This window comes from Geotrypetes seraphini, chromosome 12 (genome assembly GCF_902459505.1).
Source record: "Geotrypetes seraphini chromosome 12, aGeoSer1.1, whole genome shotgun sequence".
NCBI lineage: Eukaryota > Metazoa > Chordata > Amphibia > Gymnophiona > Dermophiidae > Geotrypetes > Geotrypetes seraphini.
Window position 1 is genome coordinate 44,148,427 of NC_047095.1, and position 25,334 is coordinate 44,173,760.

The window sequence follows — 25,334 nt, forward strand, 5'->3', positions numbered from 1 at the left end:
CCCATTTTGTAGACCTCAGTCATCTCATCTCAGCCATTTTGTTTCCAGGCTGAAGAGCACCAGTTCAAAAATAAGCAGCAACAGTGTTTTTGGAGGTGGTTGTGTTGGGGTTTTTGGGTTTTTTTGAGCAAATGATTCACCAATACTGTGTGTGTACAAATTTGTGTAGGTGACTAAAAGTTTATGTTTTTCATGCTGTGTGTTTTTAATCTGTACTGCCCTAATTTAAAGGTCTTAATAGAAAGTTAAGCTTTTGGTGACTTATTCTGTAACCACTTTGGCTTTAATATTCTAACTTGTGGTAAGAAGAAATATTTATTGTCTTAGTGTTTGCCTCTGAGTGGGTATAGAAACAACACTTTTATAGTAAATGAAGACTGCCAGCTCATCTTTGTCACCCTAGTACTTTCAGCCTCTCTGACCTGCCGTGTCTCCCTTGTAATGAATTTGCTGCTTCCAGTGGGAGAGGCTGTTTCAAATTTCCACAAATTTCCAAAAAGCCTTCGACAAGGTACCAAACGAAAGACTGCTTAAGAAGATATGGAACCACGGGGTGCAAGGGGAGGTCCACCGATGGATCAAAAACTGGCTGGCGGACAGGAAGCAGAGGGTTGGAATAAAGGGGCACTACTCAGACTGGAAATGGGTCACGAGTGGGGTTCCGCAGGGGTCAGTGCTGGGACCGCTCCTGTTCAATGTCTACATAAACGACCTAGAGGTAGGAACAAAATGTGAGGTCATTAAATTTGCGGATGACACCAAACTATACAGCAGGGTTAAAACCATGGAAGACTGCGAAGATCTCCAAAAGGATCTAACGACACTGGAAGAGTGGGCCAAAAAGTGGCAAATGAGCTTCAACATAGGGAAATGCAAGGTCTTGCATGTGGGGAAGAAAAACCCGATGTTCAGCTACAAAATGGGGGGATCACTACTTGGGGTAAGTAACCTTGAAAGAGACCTGGGAGTGATGGTTGACACAACACTGAAGGCGTCAGCGCAGTGCGCCGCAGCCTCGAAGAAAGCAAACAAAATGTTGGGTATCATTAAAAAGGGTATCACCACCAGGTCGAAGGAAGTCATCCTGCCACTATATCGTGCAATGGTGCGGCCACATCTGGAATACTGTGTCCAGTACTGGTCGCCATACCTCAAAAAGGACATGGCGGTACTTGAGGGAGTCCAGAGAAGGGCAACTAAGCTGATAAAGGGTATGGAGAATCTCTCATATACTGACAGATTGAAACAGTTAGGACTGTTCTCCCTGGAAAAGCGGAGACTTAGGGGAGACATGATAGAAACCTTCAAGATCCTGAAAGGCATAGAGAAAGTAGACAGGGACAGATTTTTCAAACTAAAGGGGACCACAAGTACAAGGGGGCACTCGGAGAAATTGAAAGGAGACAGGTTTAAAACAAACGCTAGGAAATTCTTTTTCACCCAGAGGGTGGTGGATACATGGAATGTGCTTCCAGAGGCTGTGGTAGATAGGAGCACTGTACAGGGCTTCAAGGAAGGCTTGGATAGGTTCCTAGAGGACAAAGGGATTGAGGGGTATAGATAAGTGTAGAGATGGGTTATAGGGATAGGAGTAGAGGTAAATTACAGGAATCGGAGTAGAGATAGGTTATAAAGCTAGTCAGTGACCACTGCTCAGGCAAAAGGGCCTGATGGGCCGCCGCGGGAGCGGACCGCTGGGCGAGATGGACCTCTGGTCTGCCTCAGCGGAGGCAACTTCTTATGTTCTTATATCTGTACAGAAAAGTATCTGCAGATACGAGGGCTGATTGAAAAGTGATGAGACTGGATTTTTAATTCAGTCGGATGACTCCATAGGATCTGAACATTTTTCTTTTTCAAACTAGAATCCTTCAAATTCAATACATTTTTTTTTTTTTGGCAGCGTTTCAAAATAATTCAAAGATGTGCAGTATACTGTTTTGCAACATCAATTTTAGTGCTGTGGCTGTGCTGTTTACTTCATCATCTGAAGAGAACTTCTTTCCATGGGAAGGAACTCTCCCTGTTCCGATGCTGGCGTGCTTGCAGGCAGTGCAGCATTCCTCGGACCCTTCAAATAGGCTCTCCACAAGACTGACCAAGTCTAAAAATCCCTAACAGGTAGCACCAAGGACCCCTGCCTCCATGCACTTGTGTTTTGCACCCTCATGACTTGTGGCTTCTGAATAGGATCTCTTCCCTGTTGGCCAGGCTTTTGGGTCATTGGGAACTTTAGTAAGGGCGGTTTCTGTGGAATCTGTTTCCATTACCTCCAGAAAGCCATCTCCCACCAATGCGAGGAGGTGTAGCAGTCGACAGGGAGGCACCAGAAGTGCTTCATTGTGCCTGGAGGCACAGATGATGATCAAATGGGCAGAACTCACTTATATGTGCTCTCTAGTCCTGCCACATGGGTCATAGAAAATATCCAGGCCGGCCACCTGAGCTGGCAGACTCTGGATCCAGGGGAGTGGTCCCTATCCCAAAGAGCGTTCAACCTCATTATGCAGCGCTGGAGAAGATCAGAGATGGATCTCATGGCCTCAACTAATGCCACAAAGATGAGTCACTTCTACAGTTGAAGAACCAAACTGGGAAGCACAGAGCTGAATGCCCTGGCCCACAGAGCATCTCCTCTGTGTTTCCTCCAGGAGCCGGATCACCCACAGAATCACAAGCCACTGGGGTCTGGTAATACTGATAGCTCCAGATTGGTCTCATTGACCTTGGTATGTGGATCTACTGTAGCTACAAAGAGGCAGGTGTCTTCAAGCTGCTAGTTCATCCAGGGCGCCTCAGTCAGGGCCTAGTCCCCATGGAGAATCCAAAGCACTTCAGTCTTATGGCATGGCTCTTGAGTGCACAGCCCTAACATGTAAGGGTTACTCGGAAATAGTTGTTTCGACTTAACTTAGAGCAAAGAAGCCTCCAACTTCTGCAGCTTACGCTAAGACCTGGAAGGCTTTCCCGCTGTGTGCACTAAGGAACAGATAGAGCCTTGCAAGGCACCAATTCCTGTAATTCTGGCATTTCTGCAAGCCAGGCTAGAAAAAAGCCTAATGGTAGCATCCCTCAAAGTCTAGGTGGTAGGCCTCTTGTGCTTTCGGGCTCAAGGTGGTAGGTGGTCGCTGGCATCTCATCCAGACATCGCTCAGTTCGTGAAGGTGATGCTCAGATTGCGTTTCCCTTTCTGGAACCTTTAATATCATTTTGAAGGACCTTTCTCAGCCCATATATGAACCTCTGCAAGATGAGTCTCTTCTGGACTTTACAGTCAAGATGGTAATTCTGGTGGCCATAGTCTGTGTGAGGCAAATCTCAGAATTCCAGGCTCTCTCCTGCAGAGAGCCTTTTCTCAGGTTTACAGAGACTGGTGTTTCACTGCAAACAATATCTTCCTTTCTAACAAAGGTAGTCTCAGCTTTTCACGCCAACAAAGAGATTAGTTTGCCCACTTTTTCACCTTATGGGTTTGACAAAAGACAGGATTCTGCAGAGGCTGGAGGTACAAAGAGTTTTACTTCACTACCTGGAAAGAACCAATGATTCATTTCCGTCCAACCATCTTTTTGTGCTGACCAATCAATCAGGATGAGGAAGACCAACTTCTAAGGCTTCGATTGCTAGATGGATTTGCATGGGCAATTTCTTCTTCCCACATTGCCTGTGGTGAACAGCCACCTATCTCTCAAAGTGCATTCGACCAGAACTTTGTCCATCTCCTGTGCAGAGTCCTGGGCTGTTCCACCTGATGTAATCTGTAGAACAGCTACTTGGTCTACTCTCCATACCTTTACAAGGTTCTACAGAGGTGGATGTGGCAGCTCGAGAGGATGCCACATTTGGGTCCTCAGGGCTGCGGACAAGGCTCATCTGTCCCTTCCTAAATGTCTGGCAGTGCTTTGATATGTCGGCTTCAGTATAGAATCCTATGTCTTTGCAACAGAATGGAAGATTAGGTTGCAAAGACATAGGATTCTGTACTGAAGCTGATTAGGTTCTTACCGCCGGTATTCTTTCTGTTATGTAGACTTTCTGTTATATGACTTTCCGTTATATAGACTTCTGTACAGCCTACCCTTTGCAGATTAACAGTTCACCTGATTGTTGCCTCGGACATTGCTAGGGTCTGTCACGAGACTTCTTCTACTGTCAGTTGGATGAGCATATAAAGATGCCCACAATGACAGAGTGAAAGAGTTGCATACAGTGAATTCCTCATGCATATTCATCATGGATCTTCTGAAGTCCACTGGTATAATGTGACACTGATTTTTTAGGGGGTAGGTAGCTGAATTAGTCAGTATAATGGTGCCCAATAAAGGCTATTATGGCTGCTGTTTCAGTTGTCTTTTTCCTTTAATATCTGTGTGTGTCTCTCTCCCTTTTTAATGTTTTTTTGCTTTCAAATAAATTATTTGAAGCCTCCATTAACTGATCTAGGGAATTGCCACCTTCACAGCAACATCTTTGCTTGCTCCCTTTCTTTTACTGGTTTTCAGCAGGGTAACACTGAACTTTGAACTTTTATTTAAAAAAAGAAAAAAGTTTGATTTTATTAATGCCCAGGGACCGGCTGCAGTGACTCTCTCTCTCGCTTTGTGTGCAGGACTTACACAGGTTTTAGTTTTCAGGCGGTATCTGCAGATTTTTTTGCACATACCATGGTAATAAAACCTCACTCGTAAACCAGAGCATGCTGGGTATGATCTCCGTTTCTCAAACGTGTGCAACTAGTGTTGATCTCAACACTTGCATTGCACCAACCTGGAGATGATAGCTAGGGTTTAATATGTAAAGGCAACATATCCTTGTGGGATTGGGAATCTTTAATTATATCAGTGGGGCCTAGTACAGTTGGGTCTATTTTCCTGTCACGTGTTCCTGGCCTCAGATTTCAACTCTTGGTACCTGATAACCTTCCATCTTTTCCTTCCATCTCTTGATACCTGATAACCTTCCATCTCTGCTTGGGATGGCACTTCTATTAATAGTGGTGTTCTAGTATTTTTTTCTACTATCGATTTCGCTTTTAGTTGTAATGGAAACATTTTAGGCGATTGGAACTTTTGTTGAGATCTAAAGGGATACGAAAGATTCTGAACGATATATCTGGTGAGCAGAGTGTACTATGGTCCATAATTACTTAGTAAAAGGAAGTCTGACTTTATGAAGTTCCTCCTTTTTCAGAGCAGATTGACCCATCCTGGATTTACCTTACTGCATGGAGGAATACATAGCTCGAAAAGTAAGAACAAAGAACTGGCTTAATCTGGCCTGACGGTATGGAACTGCTTGGCACAGGCATCAGAATGGAGGAAGCCACAGGTGACATAGTGCTGCCAAAAATGTCACACTGCAGCCATTTTGCCCTCCTCAACTTGGCAACAATCAGTGGATGGCTAGAACTTCTAACCACCTGCTGATTCCGTATGTACCATTTGCTGCCCTTGTGCTTGGAATCGAAGCTCCACCGCGGCTCCCTCTCTCCCTCTGACCTCTACAAGCCCATTCTGGACCCTTTCGGGTTGCGCCACTGCGGTTTACCACCACCACTGGGACTTCCCATTTTCATTGCAGCCGGAGAGAAGGTGGTGGGCTGGCAAAGATGGAGGAGAACATGATAGTGGGAGTAGAGTCTGGGGTTGGGTCTTCCAAACAAAAAGGCCATCTGCTGCCCCTGGCTCTTGATAGCCTTAAGTCCTGTTTAATTCTATTTTAATGATCCTTGTTTGGTGAGCAGGCTTCTGTGTGGGCTTTTTTGAAATGTTTGTGTGTGGGGGTTTTTTTATATGTGGCATATTTATGACTAAAGGCTTTTCCCTTTGCCATAAAAAGTGACTGAAGTTACTAATCTGCAGCATCCTGTGGGTTTAGAGAAGTTTCTTGGGCAAGTTTCTGGATGAAGGAAAATCTGCCATGGTTTTCAGTAGAAAACAGAAGGTTCTGTTCCATAATATAAAGCATGCTGTTCATACATAGCCTGGTATGTATCATGTAGTTGAACAGTGGACAAAACCTAATTATACTATATGCTGTTTATACTATACTAGTGTTTAAGCCCGTTACATTGACGGGTGCTAGAGAGATGTCTATCTGTCTTTTTTTCTCTCTCCCTGCCCCATCTATCTTTCTTTCTTTCTTTCATTTTCTCTCTTTCCCTGCCCAGTCCCTCACTGAAGCTGCTTTCCAGCTTTGTCAGCTAAGGGATCACTTGCCCTTTCCTCAATCCAGCTGTGAACAGCTGCCCACACACACCTGCCCAGCTACACAACAGGCAAACACGTCCCGTCTCCACTCCGAACCCCGTTAGCTCACCCTTGGTGCTGGATCGCTGCCTGATGTTTAAACCTGTTACATTAACGGGTGCTAGAATAGATGTCTGTCTTCTTTCTTTCTTTTTGTCTCTCTCCCTGCCCCGTCTGTCTTTCTGTCTTTCTCTCTCTCTCTCTCTGCCCAGACCCTCACTGAAGCTGCTTTCCAGCTGTGCCAGCTAAGGGATCCCTTGCCCTTTCCTCAATCCTGCTATGGCTTCCACTTTCCAGTGGCTATCCCATGTCTCTCTTCTCACCAACCCAGGCCCCAACTCCCAATTATGCATCTTTTTCCTTCCCCACCCAAATATCAGTAGCAGCGGCAGCAATCCTGACTCGCCAACCCCCATTCCTTACCCAAAACAGCAGTGGCAGCGCTGTAAACAGGCTGTTCGTGGCCAGCCCCGACAGGGCCTTTCTTCTACCGCATCTGAAGTGATACGGCAGAGGAAAGGCCCTGAAGGGCTTTACGTGAACAGCCTGTTTATAGCGCTGCCACTGCTGCTTTGGGTAAGGAATTGGGGGGGGGGGGGTGGCGGGTCAGGACTGCTGACGCTTCCCTAGTCGATGGTTTCTCCCTGCTCGCGGCTTCCCTTTTTCAGCGACTTCCTCTACGGAGTCACCGCCGTGGTGTTTGCCGCTTTAAACTCCGTGCCTCCGCATGCACAGTAGAAGGAGCCAGAAAACCGCTGCACACAAAACGCCACAGGCTCCTTCTACTGCGCATGCGGAGCTACAGATCACGGAGGTAGGCGTGCACATGCGTGCTTAGGGTTTTATTATTATTGATGGTCTTACTGTAGACCAGGGGTGTCCAACCTTTTGGCTTCACTGGGCCGCATTGGCTGAAAAAAATGTTTCTGAGGCCACACAAACTTTCAAAAGCTGCAGCAAGTCAGAGGAGGGAGCCGGCAAGACAGTAAACACCCGGGGGCAGCAGAGGAAAACACTGCATCGCCCTTGACCGGGGCCGCACAAAATACTTCACGGGGCCGCATGCGGCCCTCGGGCCACAGATTAGACACCCCTGCTGTAGACTGTATTGTATCTGCTTTAAAGCACTTTATACTGTGGAAATTGATTGTGGAAAACTAGTAACTAGTAGTTATTATTTTGCCCTACATTGTTGAAAGCATCTTTTCTTTGTTAGCTGAGAGACATTGGTACTTTTATCCAACTTGGTTTATCTGTCTTGGTTCTCCACCATCCTGGCGAACTAGACACATGAGTTTCCATTATAAATACAACAATCAATAATTGATCCTGTCTTCTCTTTCCCACCCCTATCGAGTATTTACCACAAAACTTTGTAACAACTGGTTACACTTCCCCCTCTGTAATCACGAATTCCGTATCTACGGATTCGCTTATTCGCGGTTTTAGATAAAAAAATACATTTTCATTTTTCAGGCTATTTTAAGCCCTGTAAGCCCCCCTTTAAGCCTTATCTGGTGATCTAGCGGGTTTTCGGGACAGGAGCAATCTTCCCATGGTCCTGCCCCGTGCAGATCGTTCAAAGGAAATGGCTTGAGAGACTACGGGAGCGATCTGCATGGGGCAGGAGCGTGGGAAGATCGCTCCTGCCCCGAAAACCCGCTAGACCACCAGGTAAGGCTTAAGGGGGGCTTTCAGGGCTTAAAATAGCCATGGGAAGTGGGGGGTTAGGGGCAGAACTGGCCCGAATATTATTCACGGGCCGGCTGTGCCCCGAACTCCCGCAAATACGGAGGTGGAAGTGTAACATTGTTTTGAACACCTGTCTACTAAGTGATTTAGTTCTAGTTCATCCACTGTCTTACTGAGATCAACTTGACTGATTTCTGGGATATTGAGGCTTACTGTGTCGGGAGATTGTACCTCTTGCGTTCCTTTTTACCTCTGCTTTCCAAGGAGTGAAACATGACTACCTGTTAATAGTATGTCAGTGTTTGTATTCCTTCTATACTTTATCAATTCTAAGATGGATTCCACAAAATAAGGGCTGAATTAATTTATCCAAGAATTATAAAGCATTATAATGATTGCACTACAAATTAAATATCAGCTATTAAGATTATGAATTAAGTACTTTTTAGATTGTAAACAATTTTTTATTGACTGAAAAAAAAAAGACGGAACCACAAGAAAACAGCAAAATACACAAGGTATCGAACAGAGGCGGGAAATCCGCTAAAACAAGGCATAACAGTACAATGTCATGTGTCATTAATATCCACCCACCAACTTCCAGGAATCTCAGAAATCCCCTCCAAGCCCCCCTTCGTCCCCCCCCCCCCTTTTACCCTCCAAGCACGAAGGGGGTTGTGAGCCTGCCTCTATGGCGCACGGGAGTCCAAGGATCCCCTGAGCACAGAAAGCCTAAATGAATTAAGTACTTTTTAATATCCATTGGAATCTAAAATAAATATTACAGTAACTAAGATGGCGGCCTGAAGCTACCACAGAGACGCTGTTGTTCTTGCAAAGCCTTTTTTTTTCCTTATACCATATGGTAAAACACAACTGTTTTACCTGCAGGCCCGATGGATGCCTTTGTGGAGCGTCGCTCTGAAACGCGGCAGTCTGAGGTATCCACGGCTGGAGAGTCTGCGCGAACTGAGGCACGGGATCTCTCCTTCGAGGGCGTGCCACTATCTTCCGACGAGCGAAGTCCTCCTAGCTGTCCTGATGAGACGAGAGAGTCCTGGTTGGATGAGCCGGCCCAGGAATCTTTCTTGCTGAGCCCACGGAGCGGGAGGACCGACTCTGGTAGGGGGCAAGAGGAGGTATTAACTTCTTCCCAGTTGGAGGCGGAAATACAGCAAACCCAAGAAGATTTTCTTACAACTGACGAGATTCTTGACTCTTTGGGCATTGCACGGAGTTCTCGAGCAGAAGTAGTTCCCTTACAGAGGCCTAAAGTCTTCACAATGGAAATTTTATGGGATGCGATTTTTCAATATGCAATCTTCTTTAGGGAATCGGATTCAGCAACTTTCCACGAGATGTACCACTGTACTTTCAGAAAATTTGGAACTTAAGACCAAGGTAACTTCTCTAGATAGTAAAATCACTGAATTGGAGACTAAAACAAAATCCTTGGAATTAAAATAATATTACAAGATCTTATAATAATTGGAAGATGATTCCATAAACTCAGCCATAATGACATTGAACAGAAGAAAACTCCTTAATTGAGTTTAAATTCGTAAACACGAGATTTGAGAAACTATAAATTCCTGGTGTTATATGTCATTGGTGTAATTGAAGAGTTATTTATTCTGTAAGATGAAGTATGGGAATTGAGCCCTATGTGGTATATTTGAGCACTGACCGCTGATATGTTTTTTTAAATTGCTGTTTTTAACAGTGTGGATGTATTTGTTGTGATCTGATTTGTATAAAGCGGGATACAAATGAATAAATTATAAACGATAACTAGGAACCCTGCGGTAAAACTGCCATGTGACCAGATATGAAGGAGCTTTGCCTGCCCAAATTTCCAAAAACCATGGGAGGTAGCTTTTCCCTAGCAACAGCAGCAGATGAATCCAGAGACCAATGGGATAGCTCACATCTACCAGCAGGCGGAGATAGAGAAACTGATTAACAGGTGGTCCTATTGGCTGGCACTCCTCCTGTTTATCTAGTATTCTCTATCTCCCAGCAGGAAAATGTCGCTATTCAACTAGCTCCTGAATTCTGGCTGTGGCTGGAACTTTATTTTCTCCTGTTGAGGTTTCTCTTCAGTGAGACTGCCATTCTGTTTCCCCTGTTGAGGTTTCTCTTCAGTGAGACTGCCATTCTGTTTCTCCTGTTGAGATTTTCTCTTCAGTGAGACAGGGGTGTCCGGCTGAATGGTGCTGGCTTTAGGGGTTACACCTGGGCCCCCCCAGGTCCCTGCCTCACCCTCCCTCCAGTGATAGAGGGTTTGACTGGGTCTCAATTTTTGTCTTCTTTCCCTTCTCTGTAAAAAAAAAAAAAGAGACCACAGTTGTTACATTCTGCCATGCTTTTGCTGCAAACTGGCTTCAACCAGCCCTAACAACTAGCTTGTGAGTATGTCTGGCTTTTACGGTTGTTTGAACTTCAGGTTCTGTTTGGGAGTATTAGTACTGTGGGTTCGGTCATCATACATTTAAGGTATGGATATTTTATTGAGGCTAAGTTTTATGACTAGAAATCCGTGGAGGGAGCCGGGACTTCCCGCCCTTTGCATGCACGCGCTTTGTTTCCTTGTTGGTTACAGCGCAGAGTAGCGATGCGATTTCATGCTCGTACTTGTTCTCATTGTTGGGTTTCAGTGCAGCAGTAGTCCTGTTTATTCTGAGGCTCTCTTTCATCAGTGTTTGTCACGGCCATGTGCAGCTGATTGTGCAGGTGCTGGTTTATAGCAGCGCGCATGAGATGGGATATGTTTTTTCCAGTGCTGTGGGCCGTTCTTCTGGTTATTCCCCGAGTCTGATTTTCTTTCTATGCAAGCCGCGGCAGGGTAAATTTTGCGGGGCTCGAATCCGACTATGTTTCTAGGAGCGTTGATGCAGCGGCCACGTGTCGGTGAGAATTTTTTCGGCCAAGTTTACTGTAATTCAGCCATTCACTCAGTGCTCAACAAAAATTATTATTGGTAGCACTGAATAGAGCTCCAAAAGTTGTGCAGGGTAGCTAAGTTTCAGTTTTTTTGGAAATACAGCTCGGGAGATATTGTGTCTCAAAGTTGTCAGAATGTCATTGTCGTACTGTATTTCATTGTGGTATGGGGTCAAACAAATGGCTATATCTCCACAAATATTCCACAGGCGAAACTAAAACTTTACCAAAGTTCGTTTGAGACATGGTGGACTCTGCATATGAAGTTTCATCAAAATCCGTGATGGTCATGCAGGGCACTTTCCAAGAATCTGATCACTTGACATGGAATGACCCATAACTGTCTGCTTTTGTTGCTTCTTTGAGTGAAGGGTTCTACTCCTATTTATTTAAAATATTTGTAGCCTGCATATCCAGCATTTATGCGATTGACAGCAATACATACATAATTAAAACAAAACTCAACAAACCACAATACAATACAGTATATAACTTACAGCCCAGGACCTGCTCCTTAAAACAAATAAGGCCAGATAAACGGCTAAAATTACACATTGCCTAGGTTTGAAAAGGCCAATCGGGGAGGGTAGGGGGGGAAGCTTTGAAACCTTTCCGGAGTGCCAAAAAATTAGACTAATTTTGGTCCAATGGGGGCCCCTTCCCAAGATGGTGGTGTCCTTATGGGGCAGATATCTACAGATTTAAAGACACACTCTTCACTGCAGTCACAGGCTGTCTGTAGTTTTGTGACAGCCTGACCAAAACAATTGACCAACCTCAAGATGTAACCTTAAAAGATAGCAGCGTAATGCAGCATGTAAGATGGTATCATTTATCCCCATCTGGATTTGCCCAAATGTAATTTATTTATTTGCGCTCACACCTTTTTTTTTAATTTTTTTTTTAACAAAACCGAGTGCAGTTTTTAGCAGCAGGAACAAGTTTCAGGTTTATTTATTTCATATACCGCCTATCATTACTTCTAGGCAGTTTTCAATAAATTAAAAAAAAAAACATATCTGATAAAACAGTGGATTAACAGCATCATTACTTCAACACATAAACAAGTTCAAGTTTCAAGTTTATTAAAAAAAAATGTAAAATCAGGTTTCTAAGCGATGTACAATATAAAATTTACATAAAAACAGATTAAAAATCAGGGATACTAGACAAAACCAAATGGCTTAGTAAAACATATAGTAAGACATATGGACTTACTTCAAACAATAGGAAAGAAAGGGAAGAACAAAAAGAAACAGTGACCGTAGAGAGAAGGGGGGGGAGGGGAGAAAATGGTTCATATACAACCCCGCGAAAGACAAAGGTGCGCGCCGACAACTGAGCGCAAGACGGAGGCGTGCGCCGAAGAAAATTACAGTTTTTAGGGGCTCCGATGGGGGAGTTTGTTGGGGAGCCCCCCCCCCCAGTTTACTTAATAGAGATCGCGCCGGCATTGTGGGGGGTTTGTGGGGTTGTAACCAGTGTTCCCGCTAAGCTGCGCTGGGGTGCGCTGACGCACAAAATATTACCTCGCAGCGCACAAGTTTCTCGTCACAGCGCACACAGTGTAGAGCACAGTTCTTCAACCGCCGGTCCGCAAACAAAATCTTGCCGGTCCGCGAAGGATTCGGTCCCCGCCGCAACGAAAGGCCGGCGTCAGCTGACTTGCAACTTCCTGTTGCAGTCGCTGTGCCGGGACTCCTGCCTTCGCCGGGACTCCTGCCTTCCACCGCGTTTGCCTCCTGCCTTGTCTCCGCACCTCCAGACCAGCAGCGGCAGCTGTGTATGCTTTTAACTTCGGCACAGAGCTGCCCCTAATCAATAGTTTAGCGCGGTTTCATAAGGCAGCCTCGGGGCCTTTGCTAGGCCGGCCCACATCGCATCATCGAAGCGGGCCGGCTATCAAAGGCCCCGAGGCTGCCTCATGAAACCGCGCTAAACTATTGATTAGGGGCAGCTCTGTGCCGAAGTTAAAAGCATACAGAGCTGCCGCTGCTGGTCTGAACTCTTGGGCCGCTGAAGGAGGGCAAAAAGCAGCTGTCCTGGAGGTTTCCCTTCCTCTCGCCTTTACAGGTTCCTTTTTTCCACCTTTTTTTTTTCCTTCAAACGGCAACGGGCCCCAGCATCGACATCAATCAAGTAAGTTCCACTGTCAATCAAGCGGTTCTGCTCGGCCAAAGCTTCCCCTGTGACATGAGCCACCCTCAGGGGAAAGAAAGTGACCCACAAAGGTGAGGGGAAGGGGGGCAGATGATGGAAGTTGGGGGGGGGGGAGAGAGAGAGAGAGAGAGAAGGGGCAGATGATGGAATGGAGGAGATGAGAGAGAGAGAGAAGGGGACAGATGATGGAAGTGAGAAGAAGGGAGAGAGAGCAGAAGGCAGATGGATGTCAGTTGAGAAGGGAGAGCAGATGCTGAATGGAAGTGGGGAAAGAACACATACTGGATGGAAGGAGGAGAGAAATAAAGGGGGAAGAAAATAGTAAGATAATGGAGGGGTGAGGGAAAGGGGTGACAAGCTGTGTGTAGACACAGTGAAAAGAGGGAAACGGGACTAAATAGTAAGAAAGAATTTAATTTAGATGGAGGCAGAAAATAGAGAAGGAAGACCAGAGAAGAAAAGGGAAGAGAGAGCAGAGAATGATCAGATCTGAGTGGAGGAAATGAGAAGAGAGATATGCTAAAAACCACAGGGGGGAGGGAAGGATAGAGATGCCAGACCATGAGGGGAACAGAAGGAAGATGATGGATGCTAGACCAAATTGGGGGGTGGGGGGGGCAGGAGGAGAGATGGCAGGGAAAGACAGACAGTGAATGGAAGGGGCAGATGCTGGACTGAAGAGACAGAGAAGGTTATCATGCTGCTGTACCGGGCCATGGTACGCCCTCACCTGGAGTACTGCGTCCAGCACTGGTACTTTAAGAAGGACACGGTACTACTCGAAAGGATCCAGAGAAGAGCAACTAAAATGGTTAAGGGGCTGGAGGAGTTGCCGTACAGCGAAAGATTAGAGAAACTGGGCCTCTTCTCCCTTGAGCAGAGGAGATTGAGAGGGGACATGATAGAAACATTCAAGGTACTGAAGGGAATAGACTTAGTAGCTAAGGCAGGGAGAACGAGAGGGCACTCTCTAAAGTTGAAAGGGGATAGATTCCATACAAACGTAAGGAAGTTCTGTGGTAGAAAGCAACATATTTATTTGGCTCATAACTTGCTGGCGCCCGATATTTTTAGCTCACAGTGAAAAAAGTTTGCTCACAACACCCGCCCGCTTAGAGGGAACACTGGTTGTAACCCTCCACATTTTACTGTAAACTTAACTTTTTCCCTAAAAACAGGGAAAAAGTGAAGTTTTCAGTAAAATGTGGGGGGTTACAACCCCTCACAATGCCCCCACAACGTGGCGCGATCTCTATTAAGTAAAGTGGGGGGGTTCCCCCACACACACCCCCGTCGGATCCCTAAAAACAGTAATTTTCTGCGGTGCGCGCCTCCACGCTGCGCTCAATTGTCTGTGCGCGCCTTTGTCCCGGCGCGCTTTTGACCTGAAACCGGAGAAAATACAATAATTTTTTTTTTTAAACCCTGAAAAGGCCGCACAGGTAGGAGGGGGTAAAGCTAATGTTCTGAACTGAGAGAGGATAAGGGAGGGAGACAGGAAGGGAGTAGCAAAGGAGGAAAAGGATGTGGGGGACAGATTAAACACGTTCTTCTCTTTGGTCTTCACAAAAGAGGACGCATCCAATGTGCCGGAACCGGAAAAATTCTTCAAGGGGGATCAAGAGGAAAAATTATCATGCATGGAGATAAGCCTCAAAGACATACTCAAACAGTTAGATAGACTAAAAACTGACAAATCTCCGGGCCCAGATGGAATCCACCTGGGAATACTAAAAGAGCTTAGAGTAGAGAGCTGCACGGGAACGGGGACGACGGGAATCCCGCGGGACCGTGGGGACCCCCCCTAGGGTTGCGGGGATCCCGTGGGGACGCCCCCTAGGGTCACGGGGATCCCGTGGGGACGCCTCCGAGGGTCACGGGGTTCCTGCGGGGTTGGATGCGAGGCTCGTCTCTCCCTACCTACCCTGCCGCAGCACACAGCCGATCGGAACAGAAGTTTTCCACGATGTCAGTGCTGATGTCGGAGGGAGGGCTTAAGCAAAGCCCTCCCTCCCTCCAACGTCAGCGCTGACATCGGGAAGACTTCCGTTCCGATCGGCTGTGTGCTGCGATCAAGGGGGCATACCAAGGGGGGAGGGAGGGCGGTCCACCCCGGGTGCAGCCATAGGAGGGGGGGTGCACAGCTGGCCAGGTCCCCATACCTTTGTGGCGTTTCCTCCTACCGACCGACAACAGGCCCGGTCCGACAAATCTCCCTGCCCTGTAGCCATGAATCTAAATTACTTTCTTACAGCAGCTTCAATACTCCAGCTGCTGTAAGAAGGTAATTTAGATTCTTGGCTACAGGGCAGGGAGGTTTGTCGGACCGAGCCTATTCTGTTGTCAGTCGGGCGGGGAAGCGCCACAAAGGTAAGGGGGCAGGGAGGGAGACAGGGTGGAAAGGTGGAGTGGAGAGGAAAAGACACTTAAGGTAAAACTGAGGGGGAGAAGGACGCTGAAAGGACATGGGGAAGACAGAGGGGGGAGAAGGACGTTGAAAGCACATGGGGAAGACAAAGGGGTGGAGAAGGACGCTAAAAGGACATGGGGAAGACGGGGGAAGAAGGACGCTGAAAGGACATGGGGAAGACGGAGGGGGAGAAGGACGCTGAAAGAACATGGGGAAGACAGAGGGGGGAGAAGGACACTGAAAGCACATGGGGAAGACAGAGGGGGGAGAAGGACGCTGACAGGACATGGGGAAGATTGGGGGGAGAAGGACGCTGAGAGGAAATGGGGAAGAGAGAATGGGGAGAAGACGCTGGCAGGGAAGAAGATAGAGATGCCAGACTATGGGGGGAGCGGAGGGAAGAAGATAGGTGCCAGACCAGTTTGGAAGGGGGGAGAAAGGGAGAGGCACAGTAACAGAGCAAATGGAAGACGCAGAGAGAAGAGAGATAGTGGATGGAAGGAATTGAATGAGAACATGAGGAAAGCAGAAACCAGGCAACAAAGGTAGGAAAAAAATTATATATCTTTTTTTTTTTTTTTTGCTTTAGGATAAAGTAGTATATTAGTTGTGTTGATAAAAATTTATAAACATTAGAGGCTGTGGTAGAAACATTAGAGGCTGTGGTACAAATAAGCAAAAAGACTTTATTAATTTGGAAATATTAATTGGGAAGAATACATACTTTGTAAACGGGTTTCTACCAGAGCCTTTAATTCAGTAACATAATTAAATGAAATAACTATTTCTGTAGTTTATAGGGAAGGGTGGGGACGGAGGAGATTCCTCGCGGAGATGGGTGGAGATGGAGGGAATTCCTCGCGGGGACGGGTGGGATTCCTCACAGGGACGGGTGGGATTTCTGTCCCCGCACAACTCTCTAGCTTAGAGACAAAATAGCGGAGTTACTACAGCAGATTTGCAACCTATCCTTGAAAACAGGGGTAATCCCGGAAGACTGGAGGATAGTGAATGTTAAACCTATCTTTAAGAAAGGATCCAGAGGCGACCCAGGGAATTATAGACCAGTCAGCTTAACCTCAGTTCCGGGGAAGAAGGCTGAATCATTAATCAAGGACAGTATCAATGAGCATATAGAAAAAAATAAGGTAATGAGAACCAGCCAGCATGGTTTTTGAGGGGATAAGAGAACAATTGGACAAAGGTGACCCCATAGACATAGTATACCTGGACTTCCAGAAAGCCTTCGACAAGGTACCTCACAAGCGCCTACTAAGGAAACTGTGGAACCACGGGGTGGAAGGGGACATACACAGATGGATCAGAAACTGGCTGGTGGACAGGAAACAGAGGGTAGGAGTAAGGGACACTATTCTGACTGGAAAGGAGTCACGAGTGGCATCCTGCAAGGGTCAGTGCTAGGACCACTGCTGTTCAATATATTTATTAATGACCTGGAAACAGGGACGAGGTGCGAAGTTATAAAATTTGCGGACGACACAAAGGTTAGATCTGTTGAGGAATGTAAAGAACTTCAAAGGGACCTGAACAAACAGAATGAGTGGGCAAATAAATGGCAGATGAACTTCAATGTAGAGAAATGAAAGACATGCACATAGGGAAAGGAAACCCGATGTACAACTACACGATGGGGAGGGGGGATGATATTGGGGGAAGGCAACCTAGAAAAGGACTTGGGGGGTTTTGGTGGATAAAACAATGAAACTGGCGGCACAGTGCGTGGCGGCCTCAAAAAATACAAACAGAATGTTGGGCATTAACAAAAAAGGTATCGCTACCAGAACCAAGGAGGTTATCCTCCCGCTGTATAGGGCGATGGTGCGACCGCATCTGGAGTACTGCGATACTCGAGAAGGTCCAGAGAAGAGCAACAAAAATGATAAAGGGCATGGAAAACCTTTCATATGCTGAGAGGCTGGGGCTCTTCTCCCTGGAAAAGCAGAGACTTAGAGAGGATATGATAGAAACTTACATGATCATGAAGGGTATAGAGAAGGTAGAGAGGGACAGATTCTTCAGACTGGCGGGGGCAACAAAAACTAGAGGGCACTTAAAAAAATTGAAGGGAGACGGATTCAGAACAAATGCTAGGAAGCTCTTTTTCACTCGGAGGGTGGTGGACACCTGGAATGCGCTTCCGAAAGAGGTGGTAGAGCAGAGTACAATTTTGGGTTTCAAAATGGGATTGGACGAGTTCCTGAAGGAAAAGAGGATTGAAGGGTACAATTAGAGGGATACTATACAGTACAAAATGCTTTAGAGTAATAGATCACTTACAGGTCATTGACCTGGGGAGCCGCCGCGGGAGCGGACTGCTGGGCATGATGGACCTATGGTCTGACTCGGCAGAGGCGATGCTTATATTCTTAGATAGTATAGGCATCCTTAAACAGAAAGGTCTTTAAATTTGTCTTATATTGGTAAGGATGCTTCTTGTCTGAGATGGCTCCGATGCTCATAGAATTCCTATGAGTGTCGGAGCTGTTACCGCCGTGGTTAGCACTAAATACCGTGCTATGATTTTGTAAAAGGAGGGTCATTCATTCAATTTTCTATGCTGTTCTCCCAGGGGAGCTCAGAACAGTTTACATGAATTTATTCAGGTACTCGAGCATTTTTCCCTGTCTGTCCCGTCGGGCTCACAATCTATCTAATGTACCTGGGGCAATGGGGGGGAGGAGGGATTAAGTGACTTGTCCAGGGTCACAAGGAGCAGCGTGGGTTTGAACCCACAACCTCAGGGTGCTGAGACTGTAGCTTTAACCACTGCACTACTCTAGAAATCAGAACGTAGTCAAAGTGAGCCAAGTATAGGACAATGAAACCATTGTGACATCACTGATGATGTTGGCCTCTTGGGCACTGGTGGAACGTGTGTCACAATACCATCAGAGGCTGAAGCTTTTCACATTATTTAGTCATTCAATTTTCTATACTGTTCTCTCAGGAGGCTCACAATCTATCTAATGTACCTGGGGCAATGGGGGGATTAAGTGACTTGCCCAGGGTCACAAGAAGCAACACGGATTTGAACCCACAACCTCAGGGTGCTGAGGCTGTAGCTTTAACTACTGTGCCATACTCTTCCCCCCCCCCCTTTATACAGAAGACTTCAGATTAATGTGGCTACTTTTATTGTGGAGGTGTGTATACAGTACATATTTATGGAAAGAAATGTAAATGTTAGTGTTGAGTACACATTTAAATGAAGAACAGATAGTATGATTTGCGTTCTTGTGCCTGTACATGTTCAAAGGTTATTAGATGTCTGTTTTGTCTGGAGTGTATAATTACACATACACATTCTTGAAACAGATGGTTCAGTCTTATGAGTCAGTTTAACTGCCTGATTTTTATCCATTTTCCTTCCTGTTATAGTGGTTTGGCCTGTTCTTTGTGCGTTAAATCTTATTCCTTGAATCTTAATTTCTTGCTCTCGGCCATTCTTAACCTGAAAACCAAATCGGAAGAAACTAGGTCCAGTGTTCTCCCTAGAAATTTTTGCTGGCCGGATGGCATCAAGAGGTAGCCAGGTGGCACCTCCGTTTATCAGGTTCTGGAGTGAAACTGACATCTTATAGCACTTTATGGACCCAAATTTTAAACTAGTCCGATAACTCTTTTGGTATGTGCTTGTGTTTTATACTGTAAAACACTATGTACATTTTTTTTTTTTTTTTTGGCCTCCCATGTGTCATATGCATGGATGCATTATGTCAGGTATGTTTTTTACTAGTTCTATACATCACTCAAAGAACAGTGAGTTAGGCATATGCAGGATACAAATTATCCAACAAAGGCCTAGATCTACTAAACTCGCCTTTTCGATCCGTGGCCGAGTCTTGCCTGATGACCAATTTTACTAGAGTCCCCATGCAAATGATCTGATTGGACGCACACCCACAAGCGATCCCACGGATCGCTGTAGAGCGATTTGAGGCGCAGAAAACATTTCAACTTCACAAGCCCCGATCCGCGTTTAGGCAGGGACCCGGGGAAGGTTGCCTAGTGGAATGCACTTCATTATATACTAGCAGTTATTTGATTACCATCTTCAGGGCTTTGCTAGTTAAAAACTGCTTGCCCGACAACTCAAATTACTGTTGTTCTCAGAAAAATTAAGAGGGGACAGATTCAGAACCAACAGGTGGTGGACACCTGGAATGCGCTTCCAGAGGGCGTGATAGGACAAGATACGGTATTGGAGTTCAAGAAGGGTTTGGACAATTTTCTGAAGGAAAAGGGGATAGAAGGGTATAGATAGAGGGTTACTATTCAGGTCCTGGACCTGGTGGGCCCCCGTGTGAGCGGACTGCTGGGCATGATGGACCTTTGGTCTGACCCAGCAGAGGTACTTCTTATGTTCTTATGACTTTCACTTTGCAGCCAGACTACGGAACAGAACACGCTTTAAACCCATGGGTTAAAACCACGGGCTGGCAGGGTGGCAGAGAGCAGGGCACTTTTTGCTCAAGGGAGATGTTTTATTTTGATGGTTTCAGGGCTACAGGGCTGGGATTTCAGGGCGTCAGATAGCAGGACAGTCAGCAAAGACGTGAGCGATTGGTCCTCAGCAGTCACTTCTTTTTGGATCGGCCAGCTCAGTTGGTGTTCCTTCTTCTGTTTAGTGAATCGCTGCCTTCCTACTTTGCATGCCATTTCCCCTCATTTGCATGTGCGGATCGAATTGGGCAGAAGGTTAGTGAATCGGGTCGGAGAAGGCTCGCAAACCGGTCAGAGAAGACTCGCAAAGCTTAGTGAAACTAGCCCAAATTCCTTTCTCTTATCATGGTAACAGCTGTGAAAATTGAAATGTACGGTGTTGTCTCCTATGTGGCTCCATGTGTTTATATGCTCAAAAAGAGAGCCAGGTATGGATCTCGATGACGGCGAAGGCAAATCCAGAAAAGAGGAAGTTGTGAGACGAAGGATGTCAAACACTCAGTGATGGGTATTATTTTCACATAAATAATGCACACACACATGCAACATGAGCAAATAACGTTCAAGTTAAAAAAAAAAAAAATTCAAACCGATATAGCACATATGGGGATATAAACACATGGAGCAGTCATGAGGCAAAGGCTGTCAAACACTCAGTGATGGGTTATTCCAAAGTGTACTTTATTGGAGAACAGCATCGTATCAAACAAGTGGGCTCGACACTGGCAGTGTTTCAGCAATCCTGCCTTTGTCAGGAGCCTATAATAGCTGTTCTGTCTTCTTATAATTGCTTGTGTGGACACAAACAGAAAACGTGTGAATCAAACGTGCCACTTGTGACTCGGAAGCTTGCCATAGCCACGTTTGATGAAGGATGAAGAAGCTGAATATCGTCCGCGTAAGTAGGTACCGGGCAGAGCTTTAAATTCTTCTCCAGAAATAGCTAAAAAATAATATTTCTAGATTGAATCAGGTTGGGCAGACTGGATCTTTATCTGCTGTCATCTACTATTTCCTAAATTCTGAGCATTATTTTGCTGCAGTAGCTGAAAAGTGTTATTTTATTTTGCAAAGTGCCAATTTGCAGAATCGTAATGCTATGTTTTAATGTTTCAGATCATTAATTGAACCATGTTAACAAAAAGTATGGAATTTTCAAGTGTAGAACTCTGAGCCATCATGAAGTTCCTATTCCTGCAGAAGAAAACTCCAAAGGAAATCCATGAATGTATAATGCAAACACTGAGTGACAAATGCCCATCATACTCCACAGTGAAGAAGTGGTGTCCAAACTTTCAGCAAGGAGATTTTGAGACCGAAGAAATGGCAAGGTCTGGGAGGCCTCAAACGGTGTCAACTCCTGAAATCGTTGACCATGTCCATGACCTGATCATGGCAGATGGGCAAATATTGGCTAAAATAATTGCTGATACACTCCAGATATCCAGGCAACGTGTTGGTTGTATAATCTACAAGCAGCTGGGTGTACAGAAGCTGTCAGCCAAGTGGTGCCCAAATGAATGCTGATGAGTAGCGACATCGAGTGGACACGTCCAAATTGATTTTGCAGTAATTTTAGTGAGGTGGTGCCAACTCTTTGGAACAACTAGTTGATGAAACATGGTTACAGCACTAAGATCTGAGGCAAAATGACAATCCATGCAATGGTGGCACTCAGATTCTCCGATGCCAAGGAAATTCAAGACCCAAAAACCAGCTGGAAAGGACATGACCATAGTGTTTTGGGATCAGGGAGATATTTTAATGGCAGACTCTCTTCTAAGGGGCCAAACAGTTAATGCAGAATACTACTATAACTTGCTATGCTGATTTAAAGGAGGCATTGAAAGAAAAAAGGAGAGGGAAGCTGCGAAAAGGAGTTCTCTTTTTGTTTGCCAACCTTGTGAGCAGGTGCATTGTTTATCGATGGATGTTTTGACGCAGTTGGTGTTCCAGAGCATAGACCATCCACCCTACTTGCCAGATCTTGCTCCATCTGACTAGTTTTTATTTCCAAACCTTAAAAAGAGTTTGAAAGGGTGAGAATTTTCGAGTGATTTCAGCAGCGGAGCAGTATTTCAGTGACCAGACATTGGTGTATTTTTTTGGAAGGATTACAGAAACTTCAGACATGATATGCCAAGTGTGTGAATATGTGGAATAAACTGAGTTTCTTGGCTCCATGTCATTCCCTTCTTGGTTGGGCCACAAGCACCTCCTCATATGTATTTACTGTTTTACCTTGTGGATGAGACGCATGCTCTTATTGATATTCATTTATTGTGCTAATGTATAGCGGGGACTTTTTTGCCCCCAGTCACAAATGATAGCTATTTATTTTATCAACATTTCCTATCCCAAGGAATATACTACACTGGAGATAAAGTTCTACTTTCTCATATAATGATTAACTAACTGACTGACGACGAACCAGTGGAAATCCATTTCTCCTATAAAACACAAATCTTGACATGGTTAATGTCAGCTGTGTCTTTATGTTGCTTGTTCCAGCCCTGCTCTTGTTTGGTGTAATGAAGTGGAAGCCCATTGTGCAGTGAGGCCTGTTGAGAGAGAGGAATAATTGAGCAGAAAAGCAGGAGGCTCTTGGTGTATGGGGTGAGCGACTTGTAAAGGGTCACAAGGAGCAGCGCAGAGTTTGAACCTAAACCCCAGGGTGCTGAGGCTGTAGCTCTAACCACTGCTCCACACGCCACTTCTTTTAGATCCGGGACAAAAAATTTAAAGCCTAATATCAGTTGGAGTCGGACAGTAGAAAGATAGAGAAGTCTGGAATCAAAAGATTTGGTGTATTGACTACACAGCCCTGGTTCTGGCTACTTTGCCACCTGTATTGGCTCTCGCTGTTTCTTTAGGCCCGTTGAAGGGAACCTCCCAGTTTTGTGCAGCATGTGGAGGTTTCCAGCCATGGACCTCATAAAGTCGGTGTTCAATAGGAAAGTATCATCATCATTTAGCAGGATTTAAGAACATTTTGAGTAGGTGCTTTGGACATGCTCAGCTGGAAATTGAGCTCACAATCTTGATGGTAGTGGACCCCTTTAAAAGAGGGCCCACCTTTTATTGTAACTGTAGGTTTCCTGTCTGCATAGGAAACTCAGGCATGTTAATAAAAGAGATAGTCCAACTTGAGGGTTACCATCACAGTTGTCGGGGTTACCCAGTTTACAACATAGTTTTAGTTTTAGCATGTCATTCAGAGGCCAGTGGTTATACTGAACGAGTAGAGTTTAGAACAGGTATTCTTTATAACTCCCCAGAATGGTTGCTCTTGACTGTTAGTATTGCCATAGAATGCAGAGCACTTCTTGACAACTACTTTGCCATCGATGTGTTTTATCTACAGTTGTAGTCAGAAAAGAGACGAATGGTTGAAAAATCCCAATTACAGCAGAGTGGACCTGAAAGTTGAAGAAAATGCATGGCCAGATGCAACAAGTCTTGGAAAAGGATAAAATGAGTGAAGCATGGAAATGGGGGATTCTCTCCCCCCCCCCTTCGGTTTTCAGTGGGAGACCATGTGGGTCTTGATGAGATGCAGTTACCAATCTTGATCATATTACCATGGGGCTTTTTGTCATTGGATGTCGGATAAATCGGTGAACTCGGGAAAGGAAGGAATTGCTCCTGTCCCGACTTGGATCACTATACCACTGGACCACCAGGATTTAAGATGGACCTGAATATAAATCGAGACACCCCAAAAATCTGGTGCCTGCGTGTATAATATATGTAAACTGTTTTGGCTGTACCACAGAAAAGTGGCATAATTTGACTTTAATATTCTTTCTTGTAAATTGTCCCCCCCTTCTCTTACTTTCATTGTTCTCTCCATCCCATTTCACACAGACCTTCAGTATAGTAATTGCAACCAAGGGGGGTACCACTTTTTGTAAACTTGCCAGGCTGACTACTTGGACGCAGCAGAGGAATAGCATACTCAAGTTTGTCTGACTCAGCTCTTTGTTTTCACTCTTGATTAGATGACAGAATTTGTTTTCATATGTCTTTTGGACCATTGCCTGATCCATGGGGGTCAAAAGGATAGTACAGACTTTGTTGGGCTGGAAGCAGTCCAGTGTACGAATTCCTCTCTTTTTTGGGTGGGTGGTGGTTTGTTGTTTAATTGGTTGCTTCTTTTTACTTTGAACCAAACTGCCTTTTCGAGAGACCAGCCTATACTTGTCTCCTGCAAACATGCATGAGCTGAGAGGTCCTCCAGAGTAGCCTCTGTAAACTTGTGCTCGTAGGCACTTTGCAGTACTTTTATGTAAATTGCTTTCAGTTAGTGGTGGGCTTTATTTCTTGTCTGTTTAATTCATTTGCATGTTTGATCAGCTCAGGATGGTTCTTCAGTTATCTGCCTTTTAATCAACTCTAACAACACGAACATGGAATTTTCTGGAAGCACCAAGCCCTTTCTCTTTTTACAATTCTAAACCTGCTTCTTTCTTACGTAGAGATTTTATTTACTTATTTATTTAAAAAATTGATATACCGCATACAGTATGACCTACACAGTTTACATGAGTAACATATAAAATTTGACAATACAAACATAATTATTATTAAAACAACCCTACACTTCATAAAATAACATCAAAAGGCATAAATCAAATCCTTAACCATGCACACGGCTTTATTTCCTGATCACATTTGCATTCCATTACATCAATGGGCTTGCTCCGCCCACCACAGTTCAAACCGGCCGCTGTCATTTAAATTTGGCAGCGCCTAACGGCCCATGCCGTTCGGCGTATCGTTAAAGTCGCTTGCTTTTGTGCAGCGCCTTTGCGTGGCGCCTCTATAGGGTACTCTCATTGCTTTCTTCAATTGGTGAACTGTGAGTATTCATTTTCAAAATGGGTGATGATATGAGGGAGATTGAGGCAATAATGGGAAATGGCCGTTATGGTACAATACCATTGGTGGCTCGTTGCAGAAGGGAATTTTCAGGAGAAACAGCATGCCTGCTGAAGGTACCCCGATATGGTATGTGTGATCTTATTTTCTCACAGTTAAAACGGGGATATATTAATGCTAGATCAATGTGTAACAAAGTACCGTATTTTCACGCATATAACGCGCGCGTTATACGCGTTTTTACCTACCGCGCATACCCCTCGCGCGTTATATGCGTGAGCGCGGTATACAAAAGTTATAAAACATAGTTCCCACCCCGCCCGACGCCCGATTCACCCCCCCCCCAGCAGGACCGCTCGCACCCCCACCCCGAACGACCGCTCGCATGCGCTCCCACCCGCACCCGCATCCACGATCGGAGCAAGAGGGAGCCCAAGCCCTCTTGCCCGGCCGACTCCCCGACGTCCGATACATCCCCCCCCCCCCCGGCAGGACCACTCGCACCCCCACCCCGAAGGACCGCCGACTTCCCGACA

The 25,334-nt window shown here is 45.5% G+C and overlaps 1 protein-coding gene across 3 annotated transcripts in view; it reads left to right on the plus strand.

Moving 5' to 3' along the window:
- Positions 1–25,334, plus strand: part of WLS (Wnt ligand secretion mediator) — a 121,543-nt gene that overhangs the window by 39,937 nt on the left and 56,272 nt on the right. The window lies entirely within an intron of this gene.